Source organism: Bombyx mori, chromosome 14 (assembly GCF_030269925.1).
Source record: "Bombyx mori chromosome 14, ASM3026992v2".
Classification (NCBI taxonomy): Eukaryota; Metazoa; Arthropoda; class Insecta; order Lepidoptera; family Bombycidae; genus Bombyx; species Bombyx mori.
In genome coordinates, this window is record NC_085120.1 from 2,676,841 (window position 1) to 2,694,118 (window position 17,278).

Consider the following 17,278-nt stretch of genomic DNA (forward strand, 5'->3'; position numbering starts at 1 on the left):
ATTTGGTTGTTAATTACCATAATGTTTACATTATAGTATTTTTTTGAGATTCACAGACATAAAACTAATTTAATGGCTTCACGTTTACACAATTTATTTTACTAAATGTGTACGTGTATTTGATCCATACGTCTAGGCACAATCTTCCCGCCTATTTCTGCCGCAAAGTAAAGTTCATAAGCACTGGTGGTAGGACCTCTTGTGAGTCCGCCGCCTTTCCCGCCTTTCTGCCGTGAAGCAGTAATGAGTTTCGGTTTGAAGGGTGGGGCAGTCGTTGTAACTATACTGAGACCTTAGAACTTATATCTCAAGGTGTGTGCCGCATTTACGTTGTAGATGTCTATGGGTTCCAGTTACCACTTAACATCAGGTGGGCTGTGAGCTCGTCCACATGACTAACGAGCTAATCGAAGAGTTCGCCAGACTTCTCGTGTTGCATCTTCTGTGTTCAAAAGTCTTAATGAAGTGTTTGTTTGTTGTTTGTTACAATCAGAAACGTGTTTACGTCGCGAGCTAAATATATTATTGTTGTTGTTTACTCAGTTGTATTTTGTTAATGTTGAAATTAGCATTTTTAACGCGCTAACGTTAGCTTGAATTGTCTCTGTGTGCGTGAAGGAATCTTTTTAACGTAATTTACATTAACTTCAATACATTTTTATTAATGAACTAGCTAGCCCGGCAGACTTCGTAGTGCATGAATTTCACGAATGCCCGTAACCTCGCGAACGGCATTCAAATTAAGGTTCAAACACCCGACGACCATAGGGCCCTCTCTTCTTACCTCCGTAAGGAACGTATAAGTTTCCATACTTATACGCTCCAGGAGGAGCGCGAACTCCGCGTTGTAATACGCGGAATCCCTAAAGAGTTAGATGTAGAGCTCGTCAAGGCCGACCTTCTGGAACAAGGCCTACCAGTAAATTCAGTGCACCGCATGCACACCGGCCGCGGTAGGGAGCCATATAATATGGTTCTAGTCGCCCTCCAGCCTACCCCCGAGGGTAAGCAAATTTTTAACATACGGACCGTCTGTAGGCTCTCCGGTATCGCCATCGAAGCCCCCCATAAAAAAGGCACTCCTAGCCAGTGCCATAACTGTCAATTGTACGGGCATTCTTCCCGTAACTGTCACGCGCGCCCCCGATGTGTTAAGTGTTTGAGCGATCACGCCACGGCCCTCTGCGCCCGCGACCAAAAAACCGCGACGGAACCGCCTAGCTGCGTCCTGTGTTGAACACAGGGTCACCCCGCGAATTACCGTGGTTGCCCCCGAGCCCCTAAAATAAATCGCCGCGTCGCCCGCCAAAACCGCCTCCGAGCTTCCGGCCCAGACATCAAAGCCTCGGCACCCTCTGCGTCGCAGGCTAAGCCAGCGTTCGTTCCGGCGGCGGTGCCCAGTGTCTCGGCCTGGGCAAAACCGCTGCCGTACACGAACACGGCTACAACTCCCTCCTCCGCGATTCGTCCCGCCCCCGCGACTCATCCCTCTCCCGCGACTTGCCCTCCGACCGCGTCCGAAAATCTCGCTTTAGCGATCGACTTCTTTCAGTCGATCAACTTTGAGCGCGTTAACGCTTTGGGCGACGCCATTCACGCTGCCTCCACTGCACAACACTTTATCGCCGTTGTGCAGGAATACGCCGACGTATACGCGTCATTAAATACGTACGTCCTCCCCTCACTCCGCCGGTAATCAATGGCGTATATAAGTAGAATAAAGCCCCTATCCGTAACGATAGGATTTTTTAACGCTTACGGTCTCGCAAATCAACGTGATCAGGCTTCTGACTTTTTGCGTGACCATCAAATTGATATCTTTTTAGTGCAGGAGACCCTACTTAAGCCCGCGCGCCGTGACCCTAAAATCGCGAACTATAACATGGTCAGGAACGACAGGCTCTCTGCCCGTGGTGGTGGTACCGTCATTTACTATAGAAGAGCCCTGCATTGCGTCCCGCTCGATCCTCCCGCGCTCGCTAATATCGAAGCATCAGTGTGCCGAATCTCACTGACGGGACACGCGCCGATCGTTATCGCGTCCGTTTATCTTCCACCGGATAAGACCGTTCTAAGCAGTGATATCGAGGCGCTGCTCGGTATGGGGAGCTCTGTCATTCTGGCGGGCGACCTAAATTGTAAACACATCAGGTGGAACTCACACACCACAACCCCGAATGGCAGGCGGCTTGACGCGTTAGTCGATGATCTCGCCTTCGATATCGTCGCTCCGCTAACACCGACTCACTATCCGCTAAATATCGCGCATCGCCCGGATATACTCGACATAGCGTTATTAAAAAACGTAACTCTGCGCTTACACTCGATCGAAGTAGTTTCAGAGTTAGATTCAGACCACCGTCCCGTCGTTATGAAGCTCGGTCGCGCTCCCGATTCCGTTCCCGTCACGAGGACTGTGGTGGATTGGCACACGCTGGGCATCAGCCTGGCTGAATCTGATCCACCATCGCTCCCGTTTAACCCGGACTCTATCCCGTCTCCTCAGGATACCGCTGAAGCCATAGACATCTTAACGTCACACATCACCTCGACATTAGATAGGTCATCGAAACAAGTTGTAGCGGAGGACTTCCTTCACCGCTTCAAATTGTCCGACGATATTAGGGAACTCCTTAGAGCTAAGAACGCCTCGATACGCGCCTACGACAGGTATCCTACCGCGGAAAATCGTATTCGAATGCGTGCCCTACAACGCGACGTAAAGTCTCGCATCGCCGAAGTCCGAGATGCCAGATGGTCTGATTTCTTAGAAGGACTCGCGCCCTCCCAAAGGTCTTACTACCGCTTAGCTCGTACTCTCAAATCGGATACGGTAGTAACTATGCCCCCCCTCGTAGGCCCCTCAGGCCGACTCGCGGCGTTCGATGATGACGAAAAAGCAGAGCTGCTGGCCGATACATTGCAAACCCAGTGCACGCCCAGCACTCAATCCGTGGACCCTGTTCATGTAGAATTAGTAGACAGTGAGGTAGAACGCAGAGCCTCCTTGCCACCATCGGATGCGTTACCACCCGTCACCCCGATAGAAGTTAAAGACTTGATCAAAGACCTACGTCCTCGCAAGGCTCCCGGTTCCGACGGTATATCTAACCGCGTTATTAAACTTCTACCCGTCCAACTCATCGTGATGTTGGCATCTATTTTCAATGCCGCTATGGCAAACTGTATCTTTCCCGCGGTGTGGAAAGAAGCGGACGTTATCGGCATACATAAACCCGGTAAACCAAAAAATCATCCGACGAGCTACCGCCCGATTAGCCTCCTCATGTCTCTAGGCAAACTGTATGAGCGTCTGCTCTACAAACGCCTCAGAGACTTCGTCTCATCCAAGGGCATTCTCATCGATGAACAATTCGGATTCCGTACAAATCACTCATGCGTTCAACAGGTGCACCGCCTCACGGAGCACATTCTTGTGGGGCTTAATCGACCAAAGCCGTTATACACGGGAGCTCTCTTCTTCGACGTCGCAAAAGCGTTCGACAAAGTCTGGCACAATGGTTTGATTTTCAAACTATTCAACATGGGCGTGCCGGATAGTCTCGTGCTCATCATACGGGACTTCTTGTCGAACCGCTCTTTTCGATATCGAGTCGAGGGAACCCGCTCCTCCCCACGACCTCTCACAGCTGGAGTCCCGCAAGGCTCTGTCCTCTCACCCCTCCTATTTAGCTTATTCGTCAACGATATTCCCCGGTCGCCGCCGACCCATTTAGCTTTATTCGCCGACGACACGACTGTTTACTATTCTAGTAGAAATAAGTCCCTAATCGCGAAGAAGCTTCAGAGCGCAGCCCTAGCCCTAGGACAGTGGTTCCGAAAATGGCGCATAGACATCAACCCAGCGAAAAGTACTGCGGTGCTATTTCAGAGGGGAAGCTCCACACGGATTTCCTCCCGGATTAGGAGGAGGAATCTCACACCCCCGATCACCCTCTTCGTCCAACCTATACCCTGGGCCAGGAAAGTCAAGTACCTGGGAGTCACCCTGGATGTATCCATGACATTCCGCCCGCATATAAAAACAGTCCGTGACCGTGCCGCGTTTATTCTCGGTAGACTCTACCCCATGATCTGTAAGCGGAGTAAAATGTCCCTTCGGAACAAGGTGACACTTTACAAAACTTGCATAAGGCCCGTCATGACTTACGCGAGTGTGGTGTTCGCTCACGCGGCCCGCACACACATAGACACCCTCCAATCCCTACAATCCCGTTTTTGCAGGTTAGCTGTCGGGGCTCCGTGGTTCGTAAGGAACGTTGACCTACACGACGACCTGGGCCTCGAATCAATTCGGAAATACATGAAGTCAGCGTCGGAACGATACTTCGATAAGGCTATGCGTCATGATAATCGCCTTATCGTTGCCGCCGCTGACTACTCCCCGAATCCTGATCATGCAGGAGCCAGTCACCGTCGACGCCCTAGACACGTCCTTACGGATCCATCAGATCCAATAACCTTTGCATTAGATGCCTTCAGCTCTAATACTAGGGGCAGGCTTAGGGACCCCGGTAACCGTACTCGTCGAACTCGACAAAGAGGTCGACGTGCAACCTAACCCATGCATCAGCCCGCTGAGTTTCTCGCCGGATCTTCTCAGCGGGTCGCGATTCCGATCCGGTAGTAGATTCATTCGCGAAACAATTGCTCTTGAGTTGTTAGGTCTCCTTCGGAGGCACTCGGGCAGTTGTTAGCAAATCCCACCCCTCTTGGCTGAGCCTTTGCTCGCCCACCTGTCCTGGTGAAACTGGAAAGGCCTTCGGGCCACCAGTAAACATTCAATCATAAAAAAAAAAAAAAAAAAAAACTTCGTAGTGCCTCAATCGATAAATAAAAGACCTAAATTTTTGTATAAAATAAACTTAAAACAAACAAAAGGAATCCGTCCGACGGGGGACACATCAAAGGAAAAACAAAATTGTTATTTTTTGTTAATTCCGAGCATTTTCATATTTATCTACCTTTTAAACCTTCCCTGGACTTCCACAAATAATTCAAGACCAAAATTAGCCAAATCGGTCCAACCGTTCTCGAGTTTTAGCGAAGCTAACGAACAACAATTCATTTTTATATATATAGATTTGGTATTGCTTAGGTAGGCGGACGAGCTCACGGGCCGTGAGTGGTGAGTAGACATCAGCAACGTCTGATTCACTTGAAAATTTACACGAGTACCAAGGATCTGTGGCAAGATTTTTTTAACTTTCATCTAACACCACTGGTCAGTCAAGGGTCAGCAGAGAGAATGTGATCATTTTATTATTTTTCTACCACGATTGCAATTTTAGTTTTTATTTATTTTTTGTATGTTATATATAACTCTGCCATTGCCGGTCCCAAGCCTGATTGAGAAAAGAGGAGTGTTGGCGTCGGTATGCCACCTACCCGACCGTAAAAATATAACGTCAAACAACGGGCGGCGGTCATCTAACTCGAACTAGGGCTTCAGTAGCCCAGAGGAACTAAATCGCTTTTGAAATTCTGCTGTGGAAGGACGCGGGAACCCACCACTAGCAATTTTCCCAAGAGAGCCCTTACGTATGTATTCCGTAAAGGTCACGATCCTTAGCACTGAGGAACACGACGCACGGACGTATTCATGAACAAATTTCATGATCAAAGAGAACCCGTGAATGTATACTTATAATGTTATTAATATGCGGTAGGCAGCGGCTTAGCTCTGCCTCTGGCATTGCTGAAGTCCATGGGCGACGGTAACCACCCACCATCAGGTGGGCCGTATGCTCGTCTGCCTACAAGGGCAATAAAAAAAAACTGCCTATGTGATGGTTCTATCGTACCTATGGCTCTGTGTGGACTCATAATAATAATCCCTACCGTTTATATACTACGTATAAATTTTACGGGCTTTGATTTTTAATTCCCGATGTTATACCGTAGTTATAGATACGTATTTCGGTAGAAAAATAAAATAAATATTTACCAGCGGGATTTCAGTATCAGCTTGGCCACATTGCCTAGCCCCACAGTTGGATTAAGGGATGCTAGGACGTCTTGTGAGTCCGCACGGGTAGATACCACTACCCCGCCTATTTCTGTCGTAAAGCAGTAATGCATTTCGGCTTGAAATGTGGGCCAGCCGTTGTGTTGTAAAAACTGAGCCCTTAGAACTCATATCTCGAGGTGGGGGGCGGCATTTACGTTGTAGATGTCTACGGGCCGCGGTAACCAGTTAAAACCAGCTCGTCCACCCATCTAAGCAATCAAAATAATAATCGGGAAACGAGTAGCAGTGTTCTCAGACAGCATACTGTAATCGCCAACCAACGTTGACTGGTGGAAGAGCATGTAGGGGATCCACCGTTCCACCACTTTGTCTGGGTCTGCGGAGGGACTTCGGTTCCCTCTGTATTTTGTACCGCATGTTCCATGGGGAGTGCTCTGAGGAATTGTTCGAGATGATGCCAACGTCTCGTTTTTACCATCGCGCCGCCCGCCACCGGAGTAGAGTTCATCCATACTACCTGGAGCCACTGCGGTCATCCACAGTGCGTTTCCAGAGATCTTTTTTGCCACGTACCATCCGGCTATGGAATGAGCTCCCCTCCACGGTGTTTCCCGAGCGCTATGACATGTCCTTCTTCAAACGAGGCTTGTGGAGAGTATTAAGCGGTAGGCAGCGGCTTGGCTCTGCCCTTAGCATTGCTGAAGCCCATGGGCGACGGTAACCACTCACCATTAGGTGGGCCGTATGCTCGTCTGCAAAGAAAGGCAATAAAAAAAAAAAAAAAAAAAATTGCCTATTTCCGTCGCGAAGCAATCACCGATTCTGGTTCGAAGAGTGGGTCAACTGTTATACTAGCCTTTAAGACTGTACCGCTAACTCCTTCACATGTCGACGGTGTATAGCAAAAATACATACGAGGACGCACACCGGGCGTTTTATTCCACCAGATCACGATGAAACAGAACGAATTAGCGACGAAACTGATCTGTCTTTCATAATAGTCCTAATCTAATTTCTCAATCAGTTCCCTAATTTCTAAACCCTAAACGTAACCACTTCTCGTGGCACGATATTGCCATAAAAGAACCACAAAAGACCCTTGAATTAAGTCAAGCAAAAGTTATACATATTGTCTTTTCGCGTTAAAAGTGTACAATTGCCAAAAATATTCGAAATTGAGTTAATATGCGGAATCATTTGGTATCACCAGTATTTTTCTCATATATATATTTTTTTTTTTAATGCTTGGATGAGTGGACGAGCTCACAGGCCACCTAGTGCTACTGCTAAGTGGTTACTGGAGCCCATAGACATTTACAACGCAAATGCGCCACCCACCTTGAGATATAAGTTCTAAGGTCTCAATATTGTTAAAACGGCTGCCCCACCCTTCAAGCCGAAACGCATTACTGCTTCACCGCAGAAATAGGCGGGGTGGTGGTACCTACCCGTGCGGACTCACATGAAGTCCTACCACAATTAATACCACCAGTAACACTGTCAAAAGAGCGTAGTTTAGTTTTAGTTTTTGTTTACCTATATTTTGACTACTATTAACAAAATTAATACATAATTTTATCTTACTTTAAAAGACAAATAATGTATCAGGTAAAAAATAAAAAATAAATGTTACAAAGATGATTAATATTAAAAATATAACATCTTAAACCTTTAAAACACTCTCCTGTAAAATTAGTAAGTTTTGAGATTATAGTATTTTAATGCGAGACGATTTTTTTTATTGCTTTGATGTGTGGACGAGCTCACAGCCCACCTGGTGTTAAGTGGTTACTAGAGCCCGTGTTTTATTGATCGATACTTGATACGCGTGCAAATTTTTAAGTCAATCAGACGTCTTTAAATTTCTGAAAATGAAGTTCATACATGCCCTTACAAACAAACATACATATTATATACCAAGCTAAGAAAAATGTGTTAATACTTTTATCGACCTATGTACTTTATCGATTTTGAATAGCATTAGCTGAGCCACCACCTTTTGCCTTTTCCTTGTTTTCTTTTCTTTTATTTTTATTTTATCTAGCGTGAAAGGCAACAAATTATTTTATCATTTATTATTATTATTATCATTAAAAATTCACTCATACAACTGATCATCGAATTTTCTAGCACACGCCGAACCAGCGTTCATTGACGAAGACAGCCAGACTTCGTTTCGCAAATCAATAGTCCCGCAACCTCCGCCATGGAGCCGCATTCATGGGAGACATAGTGACGTAAACAGAACGAGATAAATGAATGTCGAGGCTGTGTACTTTTTGGCTGGAGCCCGTCTGACCTCGCCCGGTCGGCGCCTGAGTGTCTCCGCCGCAGACGAGCGCCCACTGCGTCACATGGACTTGGAATGTTTAGGCCTGATATTGCAGATGTCTATTTTTGGAACGAATGCGGAGGGGTACCCTAACCGGGAAAAAACGTCCGTAACGTAAGATTTTTATTAGTAATGCACAGAGTGTACGACTTAACTTTGTAATAACTTACAAAAAATAACATATTTTTTTAACATTCATTGACCACGATCTCAGAGCGTTCGTTTGCGCAATACACTAACTCTTATGCAAACAACCGTGAATGAAGTGTACCACAATAAGCTCACACGTTACCGAATGGCCGTGGGTGGTTGCGAAACCTCCAGTTTTATTTTCTTTATACCTCGAATAGAACTTAAAATTAATATTTTTATAATAAGGAACTTAGTTTCCAATCCGGTGTCCCACGACACCACACATCTTTTTTCTTAGTTTCACACAAAAAAAACCCTCATGACTGGTGGTAGGACCTCCTGTGAGTCCGCACGGGTAGGTATCACCGCCCCGCCTATTTCTGCCGTGAAGCAGCGGTTTGAAGGGCGGGGCAGCGGTTGTAACTATACTGAGACCTTAGAACTTATAATATATCTCAAGGTGGGTGGCGCATTTGCGTTGCAGATGTCTATGGGCTTCAGTAACTACTTAACACCAGGTGGGCTGTGAGATCGTCAAACCACAAAGCAATAAATAAAAAATTATGACATTTTTTTGAATAGGTATGAAGTACGTTACTTAGAAATATTAGTATCTACAATCGGTATCAATGCGCTATTTCGATAAACGAGAACCCTCTGATCATGACTGCCGGTAACTACATACTTACATAGCTGATCCTCCCGACCAAACGGTAAGCAGTCGACGTCGCCCAACACACGTCATTTCGGATCCTCCCGATCCTCTAACGGTGCTTCTAGGTACTATAAGCACCGGTCATCGTCCTCGTCGGACCCATCGCTTGCAAGGAAGGGCTCGACGAGTAAATTAACCCACAGACACAGCCCACTGAGTTTCTCGCCGGATCTTCTCAGTGGGTCGCGTTTCCGATCCGGTGGTAGATTCTGCGAAACACGGCTCTGGCTAGGGATCGTGTTAGCAATATGGCAGGTTTGAGCCCCGTGAGCTCACCTACTAGCCCGGCGATGCTGACATGGTCTATCTAGACCATAAAATTAGGTAGGAAAAAAAAAATTGTTATCCTCCTGCGAGACTTAAACACCGGCACTGTTGGACTGCTCTATACGAATGCACCGGAAGTCTTATCCTCTAGGCCACGGATACTTGATGACTGACTGCTGTGATATTATTTGAGAGAAATATGTATCCAACTCTGGCGTTCTCAAACTACCCTACACTATTAACAGTGTTCTATTCTATTTATATTCCGTTTTTCCCGTTTCCCACATTGAAAAACGGAGTGTGTTGTTATTCTTTTTTTTTATTGCTTAGATTGGTGGACGAGCTCACAGCCCGCCCACCTGATGTTAAGTGGTTACTGGAGCCCATAGACATATACAACGTAAATGCGCCACCCACCTTGAGATATAAGTTCTAAGGTCTCAGTATAGTTACAACGGCTGCTCCGTCCTTCAAACCGAAACCGAAATAGGCGGAGTAGTGGTACCTACCCGTGCGGACTCACAAGAGGTCCTACCACCAGTAACTCACGAACGAGACAGTACTGCCGTCCTGCCTATGTCAATAACGAAGCCATTAAGCATTCCGTTGTGCAGGGCAATAGAACCGAGCCTGATTTATTTGTATGAAACCTAATCTTAGAACGTAGTTTTCACCGAATTTAAGATGGCGAATCGATGCCCAATAAAATAATCCTAATTATTCGCTCTAATATCCTTAACCTCGCCTCAAGCAGGGAGAGATGGCGGGACATCGTGAGACGCATCAAGTCTACCCCTTCCAACACTACATGACGATCAAGACCACTTTGTCAAGAGTGACACGATTGAGAAGAAGAATCCCTAAGCAGTATTAACAGGATAAATTTTTTTTAGATGAAAGTGATGTATGATTGATAGTATTTAGTTTTAGCTTTTAACGAACGTTTGCCGAGTTATTTTGTTATTAAAAAAAAATTGGCAATGGTTTTTTTTTTTAAATAGCAAAACAAATGATTATCTGAGGTTTTTTTTCTTGCTTAGATGGATGGACGAGCTCACGGCGCACTTTGCGTTAAACTGTGACCGGAGCCCATAGACATGACCAACGTAAATGCCGCCACCCACCTTGAGAAATGTATTCTAAGTCTCAATTTTACAATACAAAGTAATACCGATTAATGAAATTTCTTTGTAAAAAGCTTTGTAGATAAGATCGGGGGCTATGATTGATTTCAATAATTGAGCGTGCGCCAGTGTATTCTACTGTAAATATGTTTTTTTTTTATTAAACATAATTACATAATAATATATAAATTTTAATAAAATTGTTGACGCGGTCGACCTTGAAATAGGAGATAACCAGATGTTTGCACACTGAAGTTCTTTGATTGAAACATAGATTTAAATGATTTATTTACTGCCTTCCTACGCCTATCTTGAGGCCTTATCGATGACTTAATTGCATTTGATTAACTGCCATCTTAATATGTACTAGATAGACTATATACAGTGGTATTTTAGGTAAATCGTTCGATGTTCTGCATAATCATTTACCTAGTATAAACAATCCTGTATGACCATTATCTGTATCATCCGATTTCAAATTATTGAGAGGCGTCGTATAGACATAGCGGCGTAGTTCGTCCACGCACGCAACGCCTACGATTTCAAAATTCAAAGCATTCATACTTGCTAGAGAGAGACAGAAAATGTCAGTTTGTTTGGCGTTTGACTAGTGCGAGCAGAGTGGAAATAGTCATCGATCCGCTGGCGTCACACGACGAGCGTGGGCGCGATGACGTCACGCGGTTCCCGCCAATCCTTGAACGAGGAAAAGGCGCCACAAATTAACAGAGTTCAGAGTGCCCAGCGGCTACAGCGAAGAAATTGTTACCGAGAATGTTTCGTCACGTGCCGAAATTAACATTATGTAACGTGTCCGCATGATATACCGGAAGAAATGCTTCTATATTTGAAAAGTGTAAAACTAATAGATTCATTATAGTATTTAAGGAATTTAGAAATATGAGTATTTTAAATTTAAATATGATACGAAGTTTGGAAGTAAAAGCGTTAGCCTGAAATATACCAAGTAGGTACACCTGCAGTCAGTTTTTAGATTTGCAACTGAAATTTCTAGCGCCTGAAAGATTTTAATAGCATCGTTGACCGACGTAAAAAACAGAGCGTTACTGTAAATTCCTTTAGTGTCATATAATAATATTAATTATGTGAGAAACAGCTTCATTAATTTAACGCGTATTGAAAGAAAATTTGGTCACGTTTATTTAAAAAAATTAAATTTTGACTACTTTTCGTAATTTAGTGACATCTATTGTAGAATAATTTAACATAAAAAATGCTAAGCAGTTCAACACTTTGTCAATAGATGGCGCGTTTCATGTAAATTTGGAGGTTTTCTCAGTACCGCGGATAGATGGCACTTTACATTCTGCAATAAAGGTGTTTAAATATCTATGAAAATTGTAATTATTTCATTACCAGAAAATGAAATTTCCAACTTCGTAAGTTTCGTGTAGCCGTTGTAAGATTTTTATCACGCAGATTTGACATTCAATAGTGGTTAGTGGCTAGCATTGTGTTATTATTATGAATCCTGTAATTAACGGAGTATTTACGATATTATAATAAAAGCTGTTTATTACTTTTTTTTATTTGTGCTGTGTATGTTCTTGCTTGGAAAGCCAAACATTTTTGACATTGGAAAACTGAACATATTTATTTTGTTTTAACAATTCGAACTAGCCTGAAATCTTGGGGCAGATCTAAACTATACAAATATCGTAGTAACGTAAAGAAAGATCTAGTAATTTCCTTAACAAACTCCAATCCGAAGGCTCGCGACAACGACCATTCCTATTCGTAATACAAACAGCTCAATTAAAATGCAAACAATTTAAAACCGATACATCGATGAACACACAAACCAAACAAAACCATTTTATATTATTTTACCGTTAGCATCTTTCATCATTATTATCAGATAAATTCAGATATATTTTAATGTAACTAGTAATGTTCGCTTAGCTGGAAACTTTATTATTTTTATTTTCGAAAGATATTACATATATATTTCAATAATTTGAATCTAGTTGATACACCCCACCCACACTAATACAGTTTAAATTAAAATTGTTTGAAATTATTGGCATCCATGTTTATTTGGGGTCGATGACCCCTTGTTAATTTGCTCAATTTAAATACAAATTTTAGACGTAACATTTCTTCCAAATCCTTTATTTATTTCTAGACTTAATTATTTTCAAATCATTTAAGTTATATCATTTAAGTTATATATTGGGTCAATGACTGCTGATTTATTGGAATGTGCTCTTTATGTTGTTGATCTTATAGAGCTTTAGAAATATTTTATTATATACGGAGAATTTAAATTTTAAAAATTAAAAATAAAAATTTGTATTTCTATATCAATCCAAAAAATGCCAATGCCTCAGAGGGCAAGGCCATGATCCTCGGTCTGGGTCGTATCTGGTTCAGAGATTATCCATTGCCATACCGCGTGGCAATGCTGCTAGCGTAATGGGTACTTTCGGGCCGGATGCGATCCAGAGTGGCTTGTTTGACTAGCCGATGCCTACCCGCGCATTGGTGTTAGCGTGGACCTACCTATATGTTACTTATGACGACGCTTGTATCTGAAAGTAAGTATTGTACTTTTTGACTAAGCATGTTGCGGATAATAAAATGTACTTTTAGGTTAGGAATATTATGTTTTTATTTATTTATAATAAATAAAAGTTTAAACATCCAAAAAATGTGATAAGTACACAATCAGATAGTAGTTTTAAAAAAAAAATATCGTTTCTTCGTTTTAATAATAGCCGTGTGAATGGCAGTTTTTTTTTGTTAAACTTTAATTGGATGATTTTGGAGTTTTTGCTGTGTTTTTTTTTTACGATGTTTTTTTTTGCTTATTAACTGAGTACACAGTACAGATAGACGAACGAAGGTTGATTCTGATTTTTATTTTATTAGACTAGATGTAGTAGTTCGCGGACGAACATTTATAATTCCTTGTTGAGGAAAATATACTGCTTTAAGTCTGTACTGTGTTGGGCTCTATTAATGCGAAACATATTATAAAATAATAATTATCTAAAAACACACGTTTTTAACAGCAAGCCAAACTAAAATTTAAATTCAATGATTCAAGGGTTACATTAATAATTTTTTTTTATTGCTTAGATGGGTGGACAAGCTCACAGCCCACCTGGTGATAAGTGGTTACTGGAGCCCATAGACATCTACAACGTAAATGCGCCACCCACCTCGAGATATAAGTTCTAAGGTCTCACTCAGTATAGTTACAACCTTCGAACCGAAACGCATTACTGCTTCACGGCAGAAATAGGCGGGGTGGTGGTACCTACCCGTGCGGACTCCCAAGAGGTCCTACCACCAGTGAAAATTTTGTTTGTCATCGGTACTGCTTCTCTCGCGTGGGTAAATTTTTATAGGACGCCTGGTAATTCGTGAAGATCACGATGATTCATATATACAGTTAAAGGTGAAGTTGATAAAAGCGTATTTTTAACATGTATTTTATTGCGGCTTGTAAGGATTGCAGGTGGTTCAAAGGCTTTTTCAGTTTGGTAGATGAGTGAATATGGGCTCAGTATCGGGGTTAGCTAACAGTCACCCGGGTGTTTCCGAAGGAGACTTGTAGATCAAGGGCTGAGTCTACCGGATCGGAATCGCGATCAGAAGATCCGACGAGGAAGTCAATGTCCTCTTTTTTATCATCGAGGATACTGCTACAAGTCGTAAATATTTTTTTCACTCGTTTTTTTACAGCTTGCTTGTCTGGTATTCAAATGCACTGTGTATAGTATTGAACAAGTTCAATGGCAACACAGTGACTGTGATGAAATGATTGATTTTTTTTGTTTACAAGCAGACACTGGCCATTAGCGTTTCTATACGTTTTTGTTTTTTTTGTGAATCTAATGATCCAACAAAATCATCTATCGAAAATTTCAAAAATATCCATCTGTGTATTATGCACTACTTCCAGGCTTACTTTTTTTTGTTTGAGGTATTACTGGTGGCCTTTCTAGTTTCACCAGGACAGGTGGGCGGGCAAAGGTTCAGCCAGGAGGGGTGGAATTTGCTAACAGTTGCCCGAGCGCCTCCGAAGGAGACCTAACAACTCAAGGGCAGTTGCTTCGCGAATGAATCTACTACCGGATCGGAATCGCGACCCGCTGAGAAGATCCGGCGAGAAACCCAGCGAGTTAATGCATGGGTTAGGTTGCACGTCGAACTTTGTCGAGTTTGATGAGTACGGTTAAATCAGTCATACTAATTAAATTTTTTATTTTTTTTATTTTTTTATATTCTCTTCGGCTTCCGCGAGTCGCAGACATAATTAAAATAACTTCTACTTTACTTAACATCGCTTCTGCTACATACATTTCATTATATTGTACTCGTAGAGAAATACGCATGTAGGTACATGATAAAATGCAAACGAATTTATAATAATTTTGCGGGCTTGATGTTTATTAGAAGAAGCAGATATCCATCTTACTAGTGAGCTATTTGTAAAAATTATTCCTGAGAGTCATTACGGACATTATTGGGTCTACGGCCACTCCCAGCTGAAGATCCTCCTCCTTGCGTCGTATTCCTCATTGCTGAGGGTCGTGACCAGCTGAACATAACCAGCCGCTTTGTCTAGAATGTTCTCTTCTCAAGTCGGCTACGGTTTTACCACGTCCGTATTGTCATACCGAGTTACCCGTTTGCAATGTGTTTTAGTAATTACTAGCTGACCCGGCAGACTTCGTAGTGCCTCAATCGATAAATAAAATACTTAAGCTTTTGTATAAAACAAACTTAAAACAAACAAAAGGAATCCGTCCGACGGAGGACACATCAAACGAAAAAACAAAATTGTTATTTTTATTTAATTCCGAGCATTTTCATATTTATTCAAACCTTTTAAACCTTATCTGGACTTCCACAAATAATTCAAGACCAAAATTAGCCAAATCGGTCCAGCCGTTCTCGAGTTTTAGCGAAACTAACGAACAGCAATTCATTTATATATATATATAGATAGATTATAACGAAACCGATGCATATCGAAGTCCGGCGAGGAAGTGAACGGAGTTGTGCCAGTTCAGCACGCCCTGCGGGAAAGGTGAAGGTAATACTTAAAGGTTGTGTTTGAATTAATGTAATATTTCGTTAGCGCTTTACGCATTTATTTCATATCCGTAGGGAATCTGGCAGCGTTGCCAACTCTACCAACTTTTCGGTAGATCCACCAACTTTTAGTGTCGTAAATCAAACCTACCGCTTTATCTACCAACTTTTGAAGTTTTCAAAAAGTTCAAATCATAACGCTATCCAATTAACAAATAACTGATTGTAATTTTTAAAAAGTTTCAATTGAACACTATCAAAATGAGTGAAAGTGAAAGTGAAAACGAAGAAAATTCTCCTCCTCGAAAATTAAAAAAGATGCATTACAATCAAAAATATTCTCAACTATGGGAAAAAGAAGAATATTAGCGGCCCATAATTCTGTTTTATCATTGGATTTCTAATAAAAATATTTCAAATATGTCTTATCCAATCGAAAAGTAAATTAAGGATGCCATATTCTTATTGTAGGGTCTCTAAAAGACTTGAAAAGTTTTCATAGTAGGGTTTGTTGGAAACTACCAAATTGTAGAACCCTATCTCCCACCTTGACGAATTTCGAGTTGGCAACCCTGGAATCTGGCCTATTTTTTTAATGACGTCTCATTCTTACACGTTTAATTATAATTTTTCACGTTTTACACGTTTAGTTTAATATTTCAACAAAAAAATAATCGACCTGTTTATTTTTTCACGAGGAGGACGAGCTCACAGCCCATGTGGTGTTCAGTGGTTACCGGAGCCCATAGACATCTACAACGTAAATGCGCCACCCACCTTGAGTTATCAGTTCTAAGGTCTCAGTATAGTTACAACGTGGTTACAACGGCTATCCCGCCCTTCAAACCGAAACGTATTACTGCTTCACGACAGAAATAGGCAGGACAGGCAGAATCAACAAAACAAAATCGTTAATTGAAGTGTTTTAAATTTGCATTATTAAGCACAACTGAAAAAACGCTACTAGTACGGATATTGATAAAATTAAATACGCCATGAGAAGCATCAGTTTTGAAATAATTAGAAAAAGATTCGGAAATCGGTTAATCTAGTATTTAATAAATTTTGAGGTAGTCGGATCTTCTCAGCGGGTCGCGTTTCCGATCCGGTGGTAGATTCTGCGAAGCACTGCTCTTGCTAGGGCTAGTGTTAGTAACGTCGTCAGGTTAGAGCCCTTTGAGCTTATCTACTCGTTTGGTGAATCTAGCATGACCTCTCGAGGTTATTAGAACAACTAGAAAAATATATTGTATTAGGTACTAGCGACCCGCGCTCGCTTCGCTTCGGAAACATGAAATTTTATTATTGATTATTTACGACATCACATTAGAAACCTCAAAAATAAAAGTATTGCTCCACTATTTAATGGATGTTATTATACATATAGACCTTCCTCTTCAATCACTCTATCTATTAAAAAAAACCGCATTAAAATCCGTTGCGTAGTTTTAAAGATTTAAGCATACATAGGGCCAGACAGATACAGAGAAAGCGACTTTGTTTTATACTATGTAGTGATTAACTCTTTTTTTATACATAAGATAGTGATCCTTAATTTCAACTAGTCGCTCAACTGCCTCCGTGGCGCAATTGGCTAGCGCGTTCGGCTGTTAACCGAAAGGTTGGTGGTTCGAGCCCACCCGGGGGCG

At 42.2% G+C, this 17,278-nt stretch overlaps 1 non-coding gene across 1 annotated transcript; it reads left to right on the forward strand.

Moving 5' to 3' along the window:
* Positions 1 to 17,204: 17,204 nt before the first annotated feature.
* Positions 17,205 to 17,278, forward strand: TRNAN-GUU (transfer RNA asparagine (anticodon GUU)). Its single transcript has one exon. It is a non-coding gene; the product is annotated as a tRNA-Asn (tRNA).